General features: G+C 40.5%; 1 long non-coding RNA gene across 2 annotated transcripts; it reads left to right on the top strand.

Moving 5' to 3' along the window:
• The first annotated feature begins 1,290 nt into the window (after positions 1 to 1,290).
• Positions 1,291 to 16,803, top strand: LOC147755392 (uncharacterized). Of its 2 annotated transcripts, XR_015328754.1 has the most exons (6): positions 1,291 to 1,403; positions 3,000 to 5,213; positions 5,637 to 6,047; positions 6,395 to 9,498; positions 16,361 to 16,497; positions 16,577 to 16,803. It is a non-coding gene; the product is annotated as an uncharacterized LOC147755392 (long non-coding RNA). The 2 variants fall into 2 exon arrangements; XR_015328753.1 differs by lacking the exon at positions 6,395 to 9,498.
• Positions 16,804 to 17,757: the final 954 nt, after the last annotated feature.

Raw genomic sequence — 17,757 nt, 5'->3', positions numbered from 1 at the left:
GGCTCTAAAGTGATAAAATCATCTGAAATCGCCACACAAATTCATTGCCTCCGTTAATGTTTGAGACGGACTCCGTGTTAAGCAGGAAACTACTCCGCCCGATCAGTTATCAGTGTTTAGCGTTACTTTGGGCTACAAAAATTCTAAATAACCATCCTAACCAAGTCTAGATTGATATGACACAAGCGAAAAATATCCTTTTTTTTTTTTTGCTTCTATAGATATCGTCGTTGGACTGACGAAGCTTGGGGTTTGTAACCATTTATCGCTTCTATCTATGCTTAAGTCACAGACGTCTGTAGTTTTAAGTTTTTTTTTTTAACTGTATTAAGTGAAGCATGTCATGTGTGTACAGACGGGCAGATGGTAATGGATAAAGATGGAATATCGACCGTTTATCGGCTGACAATAAAAGGAAACTTGGCAGATACGCCCAACCTTTCTTCCCCACCGGTGCTGAATTATCCTGATTGCACCGAAATATGCATGCGTTAACAGTTCTAGGTCTATTTACATTTAATAGATACGCCCGATCAAGCGGAACATCGCATTTCGGTCTTGCTCCTGCCTCTGTGGGAAGGCATCTGATGCCTCGTAGGTTCGCGTTGCTAGGTATCCAAGATATGTGGAAGGAATCCACAGTTGTGTAGTGTAGAGCATCCAATGTACGACGGTCTTTTTTGTTATATCTTACACAAGAGGTTACGCAGGGCGTTTCATGCTAAGAATGTCAACTTCCAGGGCGGTTGTATAGTAGAACCTACAGAGTTCCAGTGAACTTGAAAGAATTTATTAACAAACGGTTTGTCTTTGTAACTCCTCTTGGTCCCATTTCGATATTAGCACAACCATGTTTCTCAATTCTCTTCCTTGTCCATTTGGCAAAGTTTCTCTTTACCATAAAAATTATCATATGCATAAATTAGTATCTAGAAACGTGCTTATGTGCACAATGATTCAACAGAAATTGGGCTCATATGTGTCTGCGTCGTGTTGGATGGCATTATTTTTTTGTCAGAAGTAAATTTTAAAACGCTTCTATAAATCAAAACACTGGCAAAGGGTTTTTGGTTATTGAACCTTGCTTCTAAGTGAGTGGCGATGTCCTGTGGTACTCTCCATCACACTTTACATAGTATGTCTTATATATGTGTGTAAACCCATGTATGTAATAAGCGTTCTTTTCGATGATGAGTCATTCAGTCAGATGCCACTGTAGCTACTACTCATGATCGAAGGCAATTCAGAGTACTTCAACGCACGACAACTACTTGCTTTTTCTAGTGGGGACGCGGAGGCCGAATTAATATGGCGATGATGGTGATGGAAGCTGAAATGCGGGACAGCGCCTCCTTCCCTGCTTCTATATGGTCTGGCTTCGCGACAAGCGTAACACAATAGAGGTAATGATCTTGACATATTGTCTGTGTGGCATGCGACCGGAGCAGTAGTATTAGCTAGAGAACGAACTTACCACTAGTTTCGTCGGGTCCCTCGATGACTTGGCCCGTTGAAGAAATGACCACCAGTCGCAGAGATATAGAGTTGGGGCAATGATGCGACTTCGCCGTCATCACTTTCTCCATTTGGTCTAACTGGTCGATGTGGCGGAGTCGTTTACGTTTCAGTTGTGTATGTACAACGCTTGCCTCATATGAAAGCAATGTACTCTGACTGTCCTCCAGTAGACAGTTTCTCGTTGTTGGTGATGGCCTGCAGTGGGCTTTAAATAACTCTCAAATGTGTCATGCAGATTTTAGCACACCCATACAGTTGTAATGTGGAGTGAACGAGTAGGTCGTTGTTTGACAATGGTGGAGGGCTGTCGCAAGCAGTCACTAAAAGGCATCAAATGTAAGTTTCGCAGTATAGAAGTAGTGAGGGTCGGTCCGCTGACTACAATATCACTTTCGAGTCGATGTCGTGCCTTGCTTGCGTATAGCATAGCGGTACTGTGCGGAGCATCTTTTGAACCGTAGCGTAGGTTTTTCCTTAGAATTTTGGAAATTATCAATCTGCCGCATTAGAGATTGTGAAACCGACTGAGAATTTCATGTTGAGCGAGAGAAAAAGAAGAGACAGAGTTAAAAAGCAGCGGTCGGATAGGAAAGGACTCAGATAGAAAAAAAATGCATTATCTTTTCAGTTTACTTGTAGCTTTAGGTTATTTTTCAATCAACCAAACTGGCAAAAACAACCAGTTTTCAAAAAAATCTTCTTCGGAAAAAATTGAAGTAACAGCTATTTAGACCCAGCAATGACAAATAAATAATCTAAGAAACCTAATAATTTTTGTTTATATCTGCCCCATTTGGCCTAAAAATTACTATAAAAATTAAAAAAAACACTGCAACGGCATTGGCGTACATATATATATATATATATATATATATGTATATATATATAATGGGAATTTTCCAATTCCAAAAAAAATTCTACACTGCTTTAATGGATACTGCCATTGGTTCGTGTTATTTCAAGACAATAAATATGAGGCAAGAAGGTGCTAAAACATTTGTCGCAATAGGAGTAACTGTTCATATTCTACGAACGGTTATGTCCCGTGGCTCGTGGCCCCCTCCTGAGATTTAAATGTTTTCATTTCAGATATGCTACTCAAACCGCAATGGTGCTTCAATATATTAATAAGACAGATTATATTGATAATCACACTTCTTTTGCTAAAAAAATGTAGGACAAATTCAATTTACTCATTAAAGCCTTTTTACGCTATAATCACGAGATAATTTCGTTCGAAGAGATTCGACGACAGCTTACAATCAGAGAAAGCAGAATTTAATTTGGCAACGGGGTGTACGATAGCCTAGGTGCAATTTATTGATTGATCGTCGGGTGCAAGAAATGTTTAACTGTACCAAAAATAATGACTATTTTTTTTACTCCAGTGGTACAACTTTGGTTAGCTATTAGGAAGAGTAGTATGGCTTTTTTTTGCACTCGGATTACGTTTTGACGCTCAGATCACTCTTACATTTCAGAGCTATGTTGCTCGCATTGCGCCGAAAGGTACGTACGATTGTACTCATGCAGAACCATCAACCAACTACGAAATCAGTCTTCGTCAAAATCGTGCCGCGAAAATTCTTCACTTGTACTCCGCGTACGTTTATCTCGAGAGACACTGAAATAGACAGTGGTATGATTTTTTCAATAATATTTGCGTATTCAAACTCGATATCGCGCTACTTTCAAAGCTTGATTCGTTGTGCTTGTCTTCTCTAAAGAGTGAATCGGCGGACAATAGAGTGCCGGCTTCGGTCCGAAGACATAGTATAGCCCCTGAGAACGAGCGAAGATCTTGAGATTAAAGTACCGTAAACCGTGGGTCTAAGCGCAGATTAATTTGAATTTGTAGATGAGCATGTGGCGCCATGAATTACAAGCTGCGCCAATAAATTCTTCCTGCGCAAACTATAGCATCGTCTTGTTGGACCCTTTCTCTTTTCTTACCTTCTTTTTTTGTCTGCGAACCTAGTCAACAATGGATCAGGTTGTCTCAGTTCACGGTTCAGCACTCTGGTATACAACTAAACAAAGAAAGACACTTAGCAGTCCGACACCCTCGTTGTCGTGTCAGGTGTTCTATTTGATTTAATAAATAACACACAAATGTTAGACACTGCTGCTATCAGAAGCAAGATAAAAATAACAAGTGAAGCACTAATCGCACGGGGTCTTGCATCCAAAAAGCGACCTGGCCGGAGCAAATAAGGATATTCTGTTACCTGTACAAGAGCCATAGGTTTCGAGGAACAAGACCCTGTCCCAGATAGATCAAAACATAGGAAATCTACAGCAGTAGCAACTGTTATAACGCTAGTGATGATAATACAGCAATCTACTGGCGCAGTTCGTTCGCTATACAAGCTCATCATAGGCGTGGCAATGAACTGAGTAGTAAAGAAAAATGGACTGACAGACCTCCGAATCGTCACAGGACTGGTCTGAGGTGATATTACTGATGACTATTGTTACGAAGCCTGTTGAAGTAGACTCGCCAAACAAGCAAACAAACAAGCCACAACCACCTCGCTGAACAAAGCCAGTTTTGTCATCGGACCTGATGAATATAGGAGACACGATTGTCTTCGTTTGAGGCGTCCATCTCCATAAAAACTACACTAGCCAGAACAGGAGCGATGCTGTCTGCAACCTCAATTGAGATCATTGAGTGTTTGCACGAAGCGCGGAGAGAACGAGAGCGTTAAAGATCTAGAAAAACGTCTACGGTCTACGAGGAATATAGTCAAAGTCCTATAACCGCAATAAAGCAGTTATTGTCTGCAAATGAAAGGAAAAAATAAATTCAGACATAGATAAAATATCGTTGAAATGAACTGCTGGCACGATAATTCAATGTAGAAGGAATGAGCCACCCGTGGAGACGCATGCAGACCCACCCCGCCCACAACGATTCTGTTCTTATACATACACATGCTTCGCTGTGTGTGTGTCTATGAAGTGTGAAGCCCTTCAACTGAATCTCTATAGAGAAGAATGATTGAAGGACTACGATGCATTTGGTCAAATTCTTCAACATCATCTTCGAAACAACAATGATCAACGCTAAGTGAAGACGCTTTGAGAAGCGCCGTGCGCAGATATGCTCGTTGATTGATTCGATACGTAGGTCATCATTAACGTCTCACAACTGTTAAGTTTGTGGCTAAATAATGCCGCTGAAGAAAAAATCAATTATCCCCTGTGGTACGTTACTCAACCCTTAGCATCCCTCGTCAATCCGTAAATTATAAAAACAATAGTTATAATGCTACGTCATTGACAATGGTGAAGCAATAAAGCGAGATTAATCCTTATAGGACTAGAAAGAGAAAAATTGTGCTGTTCGACTGATCTACGTTACACATAGAAGTTGTTGAGTTGGCTTAGTAACGAAATAACGTGAACGTCAACGTCATCAAGCATCTTGTATACGTGATTATATCTTTATGCATGCACGTAGATATTTCAAACATCTATGTATTCTTTTTAGACCTTTGCTATGCCAACAGCGTCTGGGTTCATCTTCGCTGCCTGAATGATGTTAATCAAGGTAGCATTGTGAACTTGTTCATTTAAACAAGTTAATAAAAAGCCCTGTTTTAAAATTCACCAGTGAAGATTTTATGCTTACCTCTTGGATTATTATTGCAGCGAAACACTGCCATAATTTTCGAAGCCTTCTAGAGAGCGTGAGTAATAAATTCAATGTTTCGAATGGAAAGATAAAAAATATGGTTACTTGTAGGTTTTTGATGTATGTTATTGTTTTTTTTTTTTGTAGAATGGAAATGCGTGCATATATATTTTTTGTCGTTATCAGCTCATTGCTGACCGGGGTGGTCATGTATGCGTGAGTTTTTTTGGCCTATGAGCATGTTTAAGGACTCCCAATGACGCTTCCTAAGCGTTTTAGGTGCTAATTGAGCCATCCTCACTGAAGCCACCCGGTATTTGCAAAGAGGTAACGAGAAATCGTCTTTTCCTCTGATCAGGCCAACGAGTGCACCTACGCATTTCTTTCTCAGATGAAAAGAGTGTACGATAGCATTGTGACTTGCGTGCCCGTCGATCAGGTGTAATTAACCCCCAGACACGCACATTGACCACTTCAGGTACACCTTCAATGGAATGGCGGAAATCACGTTAGCCCAGGTGCAAAATTAGCAGAACCAAGCCAGCTGTACACCTTCTCCATCAAAGTAAACAACAACGACAGGCGATCACGTTCTTTCCCTGGCGGAATCATAGTCTTCAAAAGAATCACAATTAGGTACTTGAACTTCTGCGTGAATTATGATGGAAGTGCACAACGGAACATTTACATGTGTTGTTTGAAGCACGTCATTTGTAAGACTAACGGTGTAACTGATCCGATAATCAAACCACGAGGCTAATGGCACTACAGTATAGATATCGGAGAGGTAAACATAACAGCTCATGAAATATGTGGATGTGTGTACGCTAGGGAATGAGTCAATGGGTCTCCTGGCGTTTCTTTTTCGTCCAGTGATGCAGCTTGCAGAGTAAGTATCAAAGTTACAGACACGGTGGTCGACTATGAAATGTTACACACCTTCAAGGGACCTTTGGACGGCTCGACCGTTTTTCTGCCACGAATATCAGCGCAAGCAACTGCCGATAACATTGTGCGGCCCTTTCGGTTTCGTGCTGAGAGAGGTTTTTCTTTAAAAAAAATGTCAGTGATGTTAGTGCGGCGCTAAAAATAGACAAATCGACAGTGTTGCGCGTGAAGCAGAGAAGCGTATTAGCGGTACCGGTGGGCCAGTTGCGGTATTACAGGCTCGTTATCATGAGTGCGTGCAATTTAAAACGGAATAAACATACTAACAACATGAAGCCTTCTCTACAGATCTTGATCACCTCGCGTCCCGGCTCAAAGTTTATGCCATCTCCGCCGCTCTCTTCGGCCAGATCTGTACGCGGACGAATGATATTATTGCGAAATAAGCAAGTTAAATTAAAATTGTTTTTATTTTTGCGCTCTGCTTACAAGAGCGCCCGAACGTCGACAGTGGACGATACACCTGCAAAGATAAGTTGATTAAAGACTATCCATATTATTGCTAGGAGGATAAAACCTTCCTAGGCGTGAGAATGCTGACAACCAAAAGAAGCCAAAGCCAAAAAATGTTCACTCAAAAACTCGATAAGAGCAACACGAGGAGACTCAAGTAGCAAACCCAGCCAGCTCAACTGGACTCCCAGAGTCAAACGTTCTTGCAGGGTCAGTTGCAAAAAGACGAATCACTAACAAGCAAAGCCATCGTTAAAGAAGTGCTATAGGCAGAAACAACACCAAACCGAATAGTTGGGCTATGGCCAATGAACCCTACCTATCCAAACTATCGACAACTTCGTACAGTGGGTTCTGGCAACGTTGAATTCCGGGGGTGCCGGTTTTTGTACGCGACACAGTGAATCACCGCAGCCGGTTGCGAGAGCAATCACAGAGCTTACAGCGAGACGAAACCCTGAAGAGATGCTGACACAGTAGAACTGTGACGGGGCTATAACCTTGGCGTTGCTCTCCCCGAAAGTCCTAGACAACATAGATATCCTCGTGCTAATGGAAACTTGGGCAACTAGACCTTAACTCGTTTCTATTTTGTGTACTACCCTGTAAAGAAGAGCAATAGACTAGGCTGCCCTAGATAAATAATCCCACGCCATGCCTAATGGAGAATAGCGCCACTGCCTTAGGTGGCCAGTGACTAATGCTCACAACAACCTACGTTCAACCGGCTAATTTAAAATCAATGTACGAATTGGTGGATAAGCTCATTGGTGGACTCGAAGCGTTCTCGTCTGGTCATTGCAAGGAACTTCAACTCCCGCACCGAGCAGCCGAACTCGAGTCGCACTAAGGCCATTTTGGACGCGCTTGCAGGCTTTGGTTGCTGCGTAGTCAATTCTACCGTGACACCGACTTTTCTAGGACACGCATGAAGTTCGGTCATCGATATATTTGCGACGAACGTAATTAGGGACAGGGTAAAGTTTCAGGAGGAAATCATTCTTTGATATGGACGTAACGATTCACTCTCACATACCAATGGCAATAGATTTCCCTGTCCAAGTTGCCTCTCCGCGAACTGTCAGACGCAAACACATCGCGACACATAGATCTGAACAAGCTCTTAGAATACACCAGCAAAGTTCTCCCTGTACCTGAAGTGATGCACATCGAAACTTATGTACAGCATCGGGTTGATATTCTCCGGTCTACAGTACAGCCTTTCCGTCTCCCCCGAGGGTAGGGCCATGATTCAACCGTACTTAAAGCTTTGACCGAAAGGCTCAGACGACCGAGGTCTACCTTTTACCCTTCGTTTTTAAAGCTATCTGTCGTAAAACGTATGCGTCATAAAGACAACAATACCTCGAACAGCTAGAGACCCGTTTGATCGCCGATACAGAACATCAACCATACAAATCGCCAAGGCATCGCGACGTCTCGACGCTGGCCTGATTAGCTCTTCGGCCTTCATAAGTTAAGTCTTCATAAGTCTTTGGAAATGTTTGCATCAAGGGATACGATATCATGCACAGTTCCCTTTTTCGCCGCAGCATAGGAAGAAAAGGGTTCAATGGGATGCCATGTCCTTCCAAAATAGCTTTGCAGTGCGGAAACTTATACGAAATTTTAAAAGCCTAAGCAAAAAAAGTCACAGTCCAAGTAGGGTCAGTAACAAGCATCTCAACTGGAGACACCGTTATAAACGGCACTGTTTAATAAATGTTCTTATAGTGGTAGGCTACCAGTCCAGTGGAGATATGTTATTTTATTAACGATCCCTAAAGAAAAGGACAACATAACTGCACTGCATCATGACGGGAAATAGTGCAAGATAAATAAGCTGAGAAGAAGGATAAATAAGTTGCACTTGGACTTACTGACTAAGAAACTGAACAGCTACTTGGAAAATATGCACACACTCCCAACGGATCAACATGGTTTCCGAAGAGAATGTTCCGCAGGAACGATGTGTACGATCCTAATGGCAGATATCAAGAGAGCACTGGCCACGCTGCGTAACCTACTATACGCGGTATTCTCCAGCGTCAAAGTATCCTTCGATTCAGTATCTAGGGCCAAGATTTCGCTCACGCTGGCCGAGATGGCTGTCCTTCTAAATGTGGTCCACCTTCTCGCTGTTATTTTACAGGAGAACAGAATAAACATCGACCATGAAACGGCCAAACTCCCGCCCTTCACATGGTCAACCGGCCTCGCCCAGAAAGACAACTTAAGCGCACCTTTATTCTCTGTCTAGCTGAAAAGCCCTCCTGATAAAATGACAGGGTTAAAGAAAGCATGTGAAGTCGTCTTATATCCAGGCGACTTAGTGATATATGGGTCGAACAGGTTCTAAGAGCACCAAACTCTAGATTTCACGCGACAATCACAGACTCAGTACTGACTGCATGTCCCCTTGACCAAGACGGAGGCGATGAGGTTTAGAAACGGAGAGAGGACAGCAATCACCAGCACTTTGTATTTTGCCACTCGCTTCCTGCCTATTTAAGATGGCTCTTTTCCGGGAACGGGGCAGAAGTTTCACTATGTGCGTCATCGAAAGATGCACTAAAACAATGTTGGTCGCATTGGCGTTTCATCGCTTGCCCCTTACAATCGCTCTCAGCTTGTTCAACCTCAAAAGAAATACGCGTCATTTGAGAAACTTCGAGCAATTAAATTGCGTCAAAGCCTCCTTGCTCAAAAGAACACCGGACCTACATGTAGTAATCCGAAAGTAATCTCCCTGCATGTCTGTTAGTCAATTGGTGACCGCTGCCTGATAAGCTACGTGGAATAGAAATCTTCAAGAAGAACCTTAACACTGGGAATATAAATTTGCAAAGATAAATATAGATTGCCTTGATTGGGGTGCGATGAGGAACGACGAGTGGAATGGAACGAATTGAACACACAGACACTCACTTTATCCTAAAGTAAGTTTCTATTAACTTGACAATACATTGTAAAGTTCCAGCTCCGGAGAGGACTGTGACAGCCACCTTGCCACTCATTTCCTTCTGGTGTACTAAGTACCTCTAAAATATGTGGCAAATTTCTTGAGTTAGTTAAACAAGACTCGTATAGCTTTTGTTACGCAAACTGTTCCAAATAGTACTGCAATATTGTGTTGTTGACCTGTATCTATAAAGTTTTTTATGAGGTTTTGATTATTACCACCAGCAAAGGATATTTGTTTTCTCATAAAAGAAAAAAAAAGTTTTTGATAAGCACGCTTGCATTGTTGCACATTCCTTTTAAATCTCTATTTCCCCTCTGTAAGTCACAATTTTTCTAAGAGGTAGTTTTTAGGCAAAGTATGTTGCAGCCAATGTTGCAGAAAGTAGGGAAAGTCCTTTGCCGAACCTTCGCAATTTTATGATTTTGTTGCACAGTTCAAATTTATTCGGTAAAATAGTTTGTCGGACTATAACCTAATTATCCCTATTCCGTTATTAATTACCAAGGGCCCGAAGCTCATAGCCAGTTATAAAAGTAATTTATCAACACTTGCTCGCTTTCAGTGTCGTGCAAGTCGACCTGTTATTGACAACAGCCCCGCTTAGCTTGCGTCTCCGTTCAAAAGAAGTTCACAATGAAACACGATATCATGGGTTGTTTGGAAGGTTTATACAGCGTCTGTCTATCTGTCCATATATGTAGTCTGCTAGCGAAGTCAAAACAGATAGCCTCTATTGTTATGCGCCGGCGATGAGTAGCGGTGACCGCAGAACAATTTAATTATTCAACCCATCAGCCTATCAACGGGGTGGAACCCCATCAGCAAAGTCAGATCGCTAGCGGTAGTTGGCGCGTTCACTTCTTTCCACAATGGAGGGTGGCTCGCGGTTCCCGACTCTCGATCCAGCCTCGCTCCGTTCGGCTTACTATATCAATTCACTTTAAAAGACCACGTCCACCTGACCTCCAACACCCCATTCGTGAGGACGGTGATAGACCCCATCAAGCTTGCTTAATCCATCGCGCATATCCCCCAACAGGGCTTGTGTCGTCCGGTCTTTCGTAGCCCATAAGGATGGTCATCTTGCGCAGCAACGCGTTATTGTTGCGAAAGCGTCGTTCATCTAATGACACAAATTCTAATTTTCTCTCATTCTTATTAACTAAGCGTTTAGTCTGCCATCACTACTGAAATTACACCCAAAGTAGACTTGGAAATAAGATTAGCGTAGAGCCTAAGCGAAACATGCAGCGTCGAACCGATCCCCCTTTCTGACTTTGTCTAGACTATCTCTATCCTAGCGCTTGTGCTTGCATTCTTTGTTCGCGCCCAGCCCCTCGTCGAATGACTATACATACATTGTTGAGCCCCAGCTCGTTTCTGCCACCGTTTCCGTACGTATGTCACACATAATATGTATACGTTCAGAAACACAGCCGTACAGGCGCACGAAAGATTGTGCGCAAAACAATTATAATATGTATAATAGACAGAATATGCGCGGGTGTGATAATCATACGAAGATCGAATCACGAACGTGCAGGAAATTTGTGGAGGCGAAGATGAGTAGCACGTACGTGGAAAAAGGAACTCTGCTGTATCGTTACTGGAAGGCCAAGGTGATCAACAGCTTCGAAACGCAGTCTTCATGATGCTACTGTGGTAAAATGTTTGTCTCCTAAAATTAGGTGGATGTTAGGGGAGTTGGTCTAGGTTCAAAACCGGACGTAGACACCCCTCGTTTCCTACTCCAGGGATGCACCCGCTTGAAGCGATGGTTGGTAGCAGTAGAAGCGGGTGCTAAATTAGAAACGTTCACTTAATTAGTAATCGATGCAATAACAGGCATAGTGGAGGTAGTGAAGGAAAAGGAACGGAGTGGATTTACAGCCATGATCTACCTACGACTAAACGTGCGAGAGCGCCGTGGGAGTAACGAGGGGCAAAGTACTCGCGTGTACTACAGAAACCAGCCACGGTAAAGATGATGGTAGAGATGATGGTAATTTGATTAGACGATATAGAAGCCATGACCGTTGATCTTTACTGAGGATTCTATTCTGGAAGAAGAAGAGGAACTATTTGCAACAACGAATCACGTGCCTTATTCTGACTTGTGAATACAAATTGTTAACCCTTTATACCTTTTGGTGGGCTAAATTATGATATACCATTGGATTATTTGTGGTAAGACACACGATAGCAATCCTTGTAAAGTTGGCAAACATGATAGAGACACTTCGGTGATCGCTAATCATGATCCAATGTGTTTTATCGTAAACGTCGCTACAAGATAAGAGATAACTACGAGATAATGCGTTCCGAAATACTAACCTTCCACTACACTGCTGTGGGAGTGTCCGGAAGAAAAATCCATAAGTCACTCTTTTACTTTTGGTAAGTCACAGATATTTAACCAATCTAAATCAATTACAATTCATCAAAGACAATCACCTGTCAATGCTTTTTCTGGTCTACATACCCACGAAGAGATGAAAATTTACGGCTCTGAAAATCATATATATATAATTTTCGGAGCTTTTTACATATCTCAGTCACTATCTCAATAAGTGCACATAAGAAAGAAGAAAAAGTGGCCCATCATAGTGAGCATATAACGAGCTAGTTCCAGAATGATATGTTTACATCAATTCCCAAAGCCCCACTAATCCTCATGTTTTTCACCCGGCCATATTTAAACATATCACTCCACAAGCAATCGAATTGTATATTGAACTAGCAAGAAGCTCATATTTCTTGCTTCTTTTTACAATACTTTTTTTTTTCCCATAGTCTCTTACAATGGAGACCCATCGACCTCATCGTTGCGGCAGCTTTAATCTGTCCTTAGATAGGCAACAATGCAGTGCTGATGTTTTCATATGGAAACGAACCTCAGAGATACAATCTGCTGAATAGGGTAATATCATATTCGGTGAGCCATATGGCGATTGTCGTCCGTGTGCATGTGTATTTGAGCTTGATTATGGCGCTCCTTTGTTAGAAAAGAGGTATTTAGTCCATTCGTATGACATTTTGCAAGGCTAGTATGGAATTATGCAATCGCTCGCTTGCAATTCTTTTGTACCTATAGTTATTCTTTGATGAAGTATATTATTGGGTGGTCGGTTAGTTCTTTTGTGCATTATACATCAGTGTATAGATTGTGAAACAGAGAAACAAGACAGAATGGATTTGAAGATATTCTATTTTTGTTTATTAAACTTTTTTTTCGTCAGTTAATTTATTAGGTCAACTAAAAAAAATCGTATTTTCTCAAGTTCAAGCGTAGCACGTATGCTCTTCATGCTTCGGTTGTAATGTGGATAAATCTGTTCTTCCGAGTAACGAACATGATAACAAGTAATGGAAATTGCTAAAAAAAAAAATTGCATGCCTAGAGCGGGGATTCATTGCAACGGTGCACCTTTATTTTGAATTTTGGTCTAAGCAGATCCACAATAGTACCATCAGGAAAAAAGGTTCACTCTATAATAAGTCGACCTTCTTAGAGAAAGCGGTTCTGCTAAGAGTAGCGTACCGGCGACATGACTTCTGCGATATGCTCATGTCTTTACAAGACATGTTTCAATAGCTTCATTCATTGCAGGTTCTACAGGTTTGTAAAGTAACTTTTCACTTACCAGCTAGTTGAACGAGGCTCGATGAAATAGCAGTCTCAAAGGTTCATCTCGAGAATCACCTGCATTGAGAAAATAGGCTCTAAGGTTGTACCATCTAATTTTCGATAAAATGTTACAGTCAAGATTGGTTTTAGCTAATGGGTGAGAGTCTCATTATGCCAAACAGATATTAACGACTGACCTCTATAATATATAAAATCCTAATCTACGAGATGACAAAAAGATGCTTATTATCGCTCCGTTATTTGGGCCCGTTAACTATATCCTCAGTCAGATTGCATAAAAAATAAGGTAATATTTATAATATGAGCCTCACTTACCCAGATCCCATTCAATGCATAGTTTACAGACTACTATGTAGATCGACCAAACTTATTGCTGGTTAGGCCGTTCGTTTAATATTACGTATGTACATTGTCATCTTTCTCTATGATACGTGTTAATTACGGCTGTTGCATATATATAAAACATAAATATATATATATAGACAAAAATGCCCTTCGAAGGGCAACATTTTAACATGGTGATCTAGGTAAAGGTTGTTTTTTTTATTCTTTCGATAGGTTTTGAAATGTTAAAGCAAATGCTATATATAAAAGTTTTCACCTAAAGTTTATAGTTATAAAGACGGCTTTTCGCCTCTCTGGCAGTTTTACCCACGGATCGAAAATACTCGTTATTTAACTATTTTTTTTCTCTAATGTTTACACATGCGACATGTAGCAGGCGGCGAGAGGTACATGCTAGCATGTGTTTTGTCCCTTAATTCTTGTTTACACTCCCGTTTAGCAAATTTTCTTTGCTCTTTGATGATAGTGAGCTAACTTCGATATATTTTTGTTTGGTAAAAATGGCACCTGCCTTAAAATGGGCAAGAAAATTTAATATTGTATTAATTTATTACACATATAAAAATAACAATTTGAATGTGCTTAACAAATACCTATTGGAAACTTGTAACGTCTCATGTACCTTACTTTGGGGTTACAGATACTAGAATATTGAACACGTTTGATCTGATCGATGAAAACGTTCTTTACAGTTATTCCGCTGGCAGTGGATATATAAAACGGAGTAAAGATACAGTACATATATCTAGAGCAAAAAGCATATCATAGGACCTGTTTTCCCTCGTGTCACAGTGGGGATAGACATACCTTTAGAACTCTTACTCACGCTTTTTTTTTGAAGATATTTCTAACAAATGTCAAGTTTAGGATTGTAGCAATTGATGTGACGAACATTTTAGATGGATAAATTGTTTTCAAAATGTTCTACATAATTTGAAAAGGAAAAAATAAAAATGCTTTCACTCAGATCAAAGCATCCTTGATGGGTTTTCTTGGCACCAGTCGAATAAGCTGAATAATAATAATGCAATACATAGTCCTACGTCTAAAATAAGTGTTTTGCTATGAGGAAGGTCAAAAACGGAACTTGACATTTTCTGCCTGGCTATACTTCTTGGATGAATCTTTTGTTGCCGTTTGTATAAGGCAACTTATTCTTGGTACTAGTTGTGAAACCGTGAATGAGATAATATAAGTTGTAATATCTATTCCACAACCTAAACCACGGTTTTCAAGTTGAGAAAGTGCTGTGTGAAGGGCAAAAACTCAATGTAGCGCTCTACCTAAAAGCGTTTTTTTTCTGCCAATTGATAGATGTCGACGAGCTAAGTAAAAATGCGATATATATATATATACCTTATACCCATATATGCGATATATATATGCCTATACCTTATACCCAAAACTCGGGGAAAGCGGGCAAAAAATGAGTTTTGCATCTCTTATTCCTCACGCGATAGAGATGCGTTTTGAGTATTTTTCGACTGGAGACCTTGCTTAGGACGTCCCAGGATCAGGATCAGTAGATCATATTTCAATGACCATAATTAAACAGTTCATTTAAAAATCTGACGCACATGCTATATATGTATGCTTTCCTTCACTGACCACACCGGTCCTCTAATAATTTGTGCCCCTACTGCGATTACTGCCCTATTTTCATAATCATACTACTGATCCTTCTCGACGCCAATGATACGGGTACCAAAAGAATGCGAAACCACTTCCTAGTTCTATTGTATAATATATGCGCTATAGAATGCTACGTTGGTCTTTCAAATCGTTCGAACGTAGAAGAAGACAACTCTCACTGAAACGTAGGCTGAGATTATACTCTGTGTTTTAGAAATATATATACCTACCATCTGATTACCAGTAAAACTGAATGAGCTTGGTCAGATGGGTCCAAAAACAGTAGTGGTTCGCAACGGCATCTTGTATGTACATTTACGTTTTTATATCCTCAATAGTGTGTTAAGATGGATGTCGATAATATTTCCGATAATAAGCTCTCTCAGTGAGTTCTGAGTCAGTCAGACATACTAAAAGGTACACTATGTAAATGCATTGCTCGTAAAAACGGTTGCGAGTAAGCTATGGGAGCTCGTAAACTAACGCAGCTTTCCCGCGCTGCTATTATACAGAGTCACGGTTTTAACGTTGGCGAATTCAGTGCTTCCTCTACAAAAGCGTTGTCGTCATTTCGCGCAAAGTAGAAAATGTTGCGTTGAGTTTGGACTCCAAAGATGGATAAGACCTGTAGGTAGAAGAAAAGCTTATTATTTATCTCGCAGCGAGATAAAACAGCTTTTGAAGCACTCCTGGATAGGCTTGGCTTGTATAATGAGGATTCAGTAATATCGAAAGCGATTTACTGTATTTAAATGTGGTATTTTCAACCGGACCTTTTTATACTCGACGAGGCCTTCTTTGAGCCCCTTTGAAATGGAAGAATTTCTGAATGCGCAAGTTAGGTTCTGCACACGCACAAAACAGTTTCCTCAATCGCTTCCGCAACTTCTTGACATCGGCAAAATGCCCTCGATGCAAACTTGTTCTCTAATGAGCGACTAAATATATCTTTATTCACGTAAAATTTTGTGATTTGGACAAATAGATAGCTTGCTTTTTTCAGCAGTATATAAATAAAATTAGGTTAGCGACAAGTTCGAAAAGACGGTTAGAACGAACAATTTTATACTTATTATTACTATTATATATTTTTTAGGTCGCGCACAGAGTAATGAACATTGTTACCTTTTTGGTTACATCTCAACAACGTCGCTGACTCTCACCTGGAACCCCAATGCATCATTAACTAACTTAATTTGTCTAATGGAAGCTTTTAGGGGGTAAATCTGGATCATCATGAAAAATATTGCATTCAGTGCTGAGCTCTGGCTCCGATAGCGAAGCGCTATAAGTGGACAATAGCAGCGTATCACACATTGAAATTAACCTCACCATTCGTCGAGACGGGTAAGTTTTACGATTTATTGGGTACAACGGACCTTTTCAAAGCGGCGGGCGTAAGTTAATCAAGTTTCTTCTCTTTCAGGTCGCTTTAAGAAGCAAATGAGTCGCTTGGTTGGGCTCGAGCAGGGGCGAGTATAATATTATCGAATAGGGCGCGAATGCGATGGGAGTTTGTTGGACGTTTACGTACTGAAGTAGTCGTTTGTTACTCCGATACGGTGGCCTATAAAAACGTCCCTTGCCCCCTTAACGGGTTAGCCTTATTTCGAAAATTCGAAGAAATAAAGAACAGTATTTTCGCGTACTGTTTCCATTTTGTCTTTATATATTAGGGGGTCATAAGGTATGTACGATACAGACATATTTCCAACGACGATTCTCTGATTATGAATTGTAGATGTGTGTAAACCTTATCTAAAGATAGTTGCGGAGATAATATTCTACTCGGTCAATATCAAACCACGATTTTTCTTCACAAAAATTGCTTAAGAATGTCACTGATGTGTTTTTTCCTCACATCGTTCTGTTTTTTTGTCATAATGGCGAATATGAAGTTGTTGGACCTCTATGGAAATACGTAGAAAAAAGTGAGAAATCATTCTTTGATTATAACAATTGAATAAATTCAGCTAACTGGCATTTATCCATAAGCTTCCAATGTCTAAGGAAGCACCATTCAATGATCTAGATAGATTTTCAAAAATTACGAAGTTTGTTTAGAATGATGTTTCCCGTTGATTAGAACGGTATTTTGGCCAGTCATTGTTGGGCACTCGGAACTTCCGTTCAGTTGATATAGGCTAAATAGGCCACCGCATTACTGTAGTTTTGTGTTTTAGATTGAAATCTATTCTCCCGCATATATTAATATCGATGTTTATGAATCCGATATTTATTTCCCAGAACACGTTGCCTTTTAAAGCTGAAAGTAAATTAAAATATTTTTCAGAGCTATGGTTTAATATTTTGCCTATAGTCGCACCAAGCCGGTTAGGAGTGATGATATCCATTACAGCTTCGAGTGGATGTTCTTATCTTTAAAGGAGAACGGCAAATGATAGCACTAGCAAAACTTGCGATCATGTCGAAGTTATCCATCACAATTGTAATGGCCGTTTTTACATCTGAAGATACTCCGTAGAATTGAATCGTATATACTAAAGGTTTTATAGAGGTAGCGAATGTTGTCTAACTTCAAACTTCCTAATGAAAATATATTATTTGTTTGTCATTAGGTTTTTTATTATGAGAATCTCACATTAT

The sequence above is a fragment of the Varroa destructor genome, unplaced genomic scaffold, assembly GCF_002443255.2.
Source record: "Varroa destructor unplaced genomic scaffold, Vdes_3.0 BEIS01000005.1, whole genome shotgun sequence".
Classification (NCBI taxonomy): Eukaryota; Metazoa; Arthropoda; class Arachnida; order Mesostigmata; family Varroidae; genus Varroa; species Varroa destructor.
Note: the sequence above shows the minus strand (reverse complement) of the source record. Positions and strands in the feature narration are given on the sequence as shown.